Genomic DNA, 6,092 nt, shown 5'->3' on the forward strand with positions numbered 1-6,092 from the left:
AAGCAACTTGGGGAAGGCTAGAGATCAAGATTCTCGTGGTTGGATTGGAATGTCTTGGTCTCAACACATGAGTAGGTGGTTCTCTCTCAGAAAATGAATGCTGGAAGTTTAGGCACGTTCTGATGGCTCTCTCTTGCATAGAGAAGGGGGTGGAGGAGTATATATAGCCTCCACATAAAATCTAACTCTTACACACAAATGACCCAACTCGGTCAGACCAAATGTATGAACTCGGTGAGACCGATTCAGTTCAAAATGTGAACGTTAGGCTTTTCGGTGGGACCCACATGATCAACTCAGTGGGACCGATGTGCTAGGGTTAGGGCAAAACCTTATGTCGGTTTAACCGATTACTTGAACTCGGTGAGACCGATTTCAGTAATAGGTTAACTGAGAGTTGGTCAGGCAAACTCGGTGGGACCGATCGCTCCTTTCGATGAGACCGAAATGTTACGAAAGGGAAACAGAGAGTTTGCACCACAAACTCAGTGGGACCGATCGCTCATTTCGGTGAGACCGAAATGTTACTGAAAGTGCATTAAATCGACGAGAGGGGGGTGAATAGGCGATTTTTATGAATTCTTCACTGAGGAATTTCAGGGTGAGGAAATTCCTAAGCGAAGAACTACTTGCAGCGGAATAAGTACTCAGATGCAAACATAACAAAACATAAGCATGGTCATCATGATGTAGTGAAAACAAGCACAGAGTACAGAAAGCGTGAACACAGGATAAGCAGGATGAAGACAAACAGACTGAAGAAATTGAACTGAGGAAATTGAGAAAGTCTTCAGTCAAAGTCTTCAAATAGATATGAACAAGCACTCAACACAATAATGAGGAAATGAAAGAGTTGAGGAAATAGAACCAGTAGGCTTGGTGAAGACAATGATTTGGTAGACCAGTTTCAACTGCTGTGACAGTTGTACGTCTGGTTGGAGCGGCTTGGTATTTAAACCTGAGGACACACAGTCCTCACCGTATTCTCCTTGAGCTAAGGTCACATAGACCTCGCCCAATCAGTCGTGGTAAGTCTTCAGGTGACTTCCAAACCTTCACAAACTCGGTCACTCGGTGATCCACAATTTCCTCTTGGATGCTCAGACCATGACGCCTAACCGTCTGGAAGATGCACAGTCTTCCAAGGTAACAAGCGTCGGATCCACGCAGGATCAATCTCTTCAGTGATGCTCAATCACTTTGGGTTTGTAGGTGTTTGGGTTTGGGTTTTCCTCACTTGATGATTTTCGCTCAAAGTCCTCGGAGGATGGGATGCTCTCAATGACAAGTGTCAGTTTCTTTTGGAGCAGCCAACCATCTAGTGGTTGTAGGGGGCGGCTATTTATAGCCTAGGGAGCAGCCCGTTATGATAAGACATAAATGCCCTTCAATGATATGACCGTTAGGTGGTTAGATATTTTGGGACAGCTGGCGCGTAGCACAGCAACGGTCGGAAATTTGAGGTTCAAATTCCTCAGGGCTATCATGTTCCTCACTTGTAGTCAATCCGCACTGGCGAATTCCTAACTCCTCAGTCAGAACAAATTCCTCAGAGACCAGAAGAACTTTGTCTCTGTCACTGAAGAAATTGACTGAGCTGCATGAGATTTCCAAAGGCTTCAATCGAAGGGATTGGTAGGTGTAGGATTTTGAGATGAGCATCACTTGGAAAATTTTCCTTAGTATTTCCTCGACCCCCTTTAACAGTACGGTGTTTCCTATGACTCAAGAAAGAGAAAATGAAACTTGAAAACAAAAGTCTTCACGCTTCATGTTCCTCGTATGAATACCAAGTCTTCATGGTCACACCAATTTCTTCACTTTCAAAGTCTTCAGAAAGTCTTCAGAAATTCGAAGTCTTCAGTCAGAGACATTCATTTTTAGGGGTCGACTTTCTCTGTAAATATCAAACTCCTCATAGACTTATAGAACTGTGTATACTCACAAACACATTAGATCCTTAACCTATAAGTCTTCAATACACCAAAATTACTAAGGGGCACTAGATGCACTTACAATCTCCCCCTTTTTGGTGATTGATGACAATATAGGTTAAGTTTTCAATGGGTATAAAACATATGAAGTGTAAATACAGATGTTGAGGAATTTGATTGCAAGATATAGACGAACTCCCCCTGAAGATGTGCATAGTGAGGAATTTGCTTTTGAAGCAATGCACACTTGAAGAGTAGAATCATGGAGATCTCCCCCTATATCTTGTAATTCATACACGCATTTAACATATAATATGAAGAATTTGAAATGCATGATAAAATATGGTGAATGATGTAATTCAGCATGCGTGCATTAACATATATGAGGAATAAGCATGTGGAGGAACACAACAAGAGTATCAGACCACCATCGGGTTTAAGCTTACAACTCGATCCAATAAAGTCTTCAAAAGAACGAGAGTTGTAACTTAGCAAAAAAACTCCCATATATAGAGACCCGCTTGAAGACTAACTCAAATTTCTCCCCCTTTGTCATCGAATGACCAAAAGGATCAAAAAAAATGAGGACTAACGCCCCTGAAGAATATCATGATGATGGAGGAGCGCCAGCGTTGTTGGGGTCGGTTGTTGTAGTAGGGCCTGCCGTAGTGTTGTCCAAATCTTCATGCTCATCCGTGTCGCACGATGAAGAATATGAGTTGGCCACCAAGGAGGGAACTTTGACCTTCTTGAATTTCTTCGCTGGTGGTTGAGACCAGTCAAAGTCCTGCTTGAGACCCATTTGCTTCAGATCTTCTTCACCATAAAGATGTGACAGAACAGCCCAGGTGTGACCGAAGACTTCATGGAGGTAGTAATGGTTTTTCTTCACTGCATTGTGTGTAGCACTCATGTTGTGAAGAATAGAACCAAACTGATGCTTAACCCATTTGTGGTTGCGATCGACCTTCTGGTGAAGACTGAGGAGAAGCTCACAATCAGTCATCACCCTTGGAGCTGTGCCTTCAGGATTTTGCTTTGAAGCATTCGCGGTAGAGTCATGAGTGGCCGAGTCATCATTGGTGGAGTAAGATGCAGCTTTGTGGAACTGGCCATCCAATGGACGAATGCCTTCATCAATAATAGCAGTGGCCTTGCCCTTTTCATCAACTGAGGAATATGTCTGTTTGAGGACTTCTATGGGGGGCAAGTAGCTGAGATGATTTTGAAAGTCGGCCTTGTAGTTGAGTGAAGACCTTGTTCTGAGGAATCTCATAATCCAAGGAGCGTAAGGCTTCAACTCAAATGGAGATAATGCAACATTGGCCAGAGTCCTCATGAAGAAATCATGGTAGTTAACAGGAACGCCATGAATGATGTTGAAAAGCATATTCTTCATGATGCCAACGACCTCTTCATCATTCGAGTCGTGGCCTTTGATTGGACTCAAAGTCTTCGTCAGAATGCGATAGACAGTCCGAGGCACATACTGCAATTCCTTCACAAGGAATTTGGTCCTTGGGGCTTGACCGGGCTTCAGCGGCTTCATCAACACTTGCATATAGTGATCTGTAAGCTCAGGTTCATGATATATATAACGAGCACCTTCAAGGGGAGGACTGACAGGCAGGGCATGAAACAATTCAGAGGCTGGTGCTTTGAAGTGAGTATTTTTTGTCATCTAGTCCAATACCCAAGAGTTCACATCTTCAACATTTCCTGTGATGTGCAGCGTTGCATAGAACTGAAGAAATTAGCTCTTCATTCCAATTAACAATATTAGTGCAGAAGTTGAGCAGTCCAGCGTCATGAAGAACACTGAGGACTGGCGCGAAGCAAGGCAGTGATTCCATGTCCACGTGAGGAATATGCTCATGGTCGAAGACTTTGTCCTTGTTGAAAAGCAGCGAAGAATAGAAGTTGGCTTGGCTGGCAGTCCAGAAACGCTTCCTTCTAAGACGAGCAGAGTCATATGGGTTGTAATCCGTGAAGAAAACATGCTCATGGAAGAAGTCATCAGCCTTGAAGTTTTGCTTCTTGGAGAAAGGATACTTCGGCTTGGGCTGAGGAGTGTCTGTCAATTGCATCACAACCTCAGGAATCGCAATCTCAGGAACCACAGGCTGAGGAATTTAAGTTTCTTCTTCAGTTGCAACCTGGTTCTTCAATTCTTCAGCAGCTTGTTCATCAGCACTAGTGGCTGGAATTTCTTCATGAATGGACGGAGTGGAGTGAGGTTCGTCAGAGCCCATTTGAACTTCAGTATGCACTGGGGACTGAGGAATTTGTTGCAGAGGAGTGAACAAGGGAGAGTTGGGGTGCTGACTTTCCCAAAAGTCATCATTCATCACTGATGTTGTGCTCCCAATGTCCACATCCTCATCTTCTTCACTTAGTTCTTCAACACCCGCCTCTTCAGCTGTGAACTGAGGCACGGGCGATGAGACAACTGGGGTTGAAGGGATTGTATCCACTTCAATTTCTTCGTCCAACTGCTCTGAGGAAGCAGCAGAAGGAACATCCTCATCAGACCCGCTTGGGATCGCATAGTCTTCACCAAAGGGAACAAGTTCCTTTGATGGCATGCATGATACTGGAACAACATCAATTGGATTCTCAAAAGAGCTTGTCAATTTCTTCATCTTCTTCGGAGCTGAAGATTCTGATGAAGTTGATGCTTTCCTTTTCTTCATTGCTGCACGTTCCGCAGCCTTGGTCTTCTTAGCTTCTGATGCAGAAGGAAGAATTGGACTTGGTGTAGGTGCAGGAGGAGCAGAGGAAATTGGTTCATTTTCTTCAGGCACAACTGATGTAGTTGCCCTGGCATGATCAGTTTCTTCACGCAAAGCGGTTGAAGCTTCAGCTGGCCTGACTTGTTCTTCAGGCACAACACTAGAGGTTGCCCTAGCAGTTTCATCAGCGGCTGGAATGCAGTCATCAGCCCTGGTACTAGTAGTTTCATCAGCAGCCTGATTTTCATCAGTGGTGCTGGCATGTTCTTCAGTTGGCTGGGCAGATGCTTCAGCTTGAGGAATTTCAATGTGCGTTGGAGCAACATTTGAAGAAAATCCTTTTGCCAATTTGACAAATCTGACTTTGGCTCCAAGCCAGTCTGCACGGTAGGTGTCAAATTCATCACTGAGGTTTTTGATCTCAGTTTGAGCAGCAATGAGTTCATCAGTGGTCATTTTCACAATGTTCTTCTTCAGAAGGCGCTCCTTCTTGTACTGCGCTTTCTTCAACTGCCTGGCCTTCTCGAATTTCCATTTTTCTTCGCCTATGAAGGCGAAAAGCATGTGACTTTGACCAGGAGTAAGATTGAAGTCAGCCATAGGACTGTTGGGGTCCTTGTGCCAGAGATCAATGTATTCAAGGATCAACTTTGGATCCAAAAGCAGAGGTACATTTGAGCCTTTGGCTCTAGCGGCCCTTTGCTGCCTGTCTCTGATGATTTCAGCGAGTTCCTCATCATCAGCTTCGTCGTCATCAGACGGTACTTGGAAGGCGACCTGTTTCTTGTGAGGACTTGGTCGAGAACCTCGTCCAGCAGTTGCCTTAGTCTTCAGCAGAGTGGGGCCAGTTGAGGAATGCGGAGGAGCCGAAGAACTTGCAGAGGCTCCAGAGGCAACTGAGATGCCTGTTGTCCTTTGGCATGAGGCGGGATGCACAGGTGCTGAGGATTTGGAAGGAGGAGCTGAGGACTTCGGAACTTGAGGAGCTGGAGCAGCTTGAGGAATTGGCAGTGAGGGCTTTGATGAGCTGGGCCGTGAGGGCATTGCAGATGAGCTTGGCTGTGAGGGCATTGGTGCAAAAGCCCTGGGCTTGTGTGCAGGCTTCTTGGGCATAGCCTTCTTAGGCTTGCTAGCAGAGGCCTCAGCAGTGGCAGCAGCAACAGAGTCTTCATTGAATTTCTTCACTGCTTCCTTAGCCACTTTGGCTAGCTTGGCTTGCCGTTTAGCCCATTCATCAGGATAGTCCTCACCACGCTTGAGGCTGGTAGGATCAGCTTCTTAGCCTGGTGCCAATGGAGGGCTTGGGCATGGAGGGTGAAGTGTGAATTTCTTCATGTACTTAGGAGTGACATATCTGTACTCCCTCCATTCTCTGGCCCATCTCCTCTCTATCCTCTGAATGCGCACTTTGCGCTCATTCTTGGTC

The sequence above is a fragment of the Aegilops tauschii genome, chromosome 3 (assembly GCF_002575655.3).
Source record: "Aegilops tauschii subsp. strangulata cultivar AL8/78 chromosome 3, Aet v6.0, whole genome shotgun sequence".
Classification (NCBI taxonomy): domain Eukaryota; kingdom Viridiplantae; phylum Streptophyta; class Magnoliopsida; order Poales; family Poaceae; genus Aegilops; species Aegilops tauschii.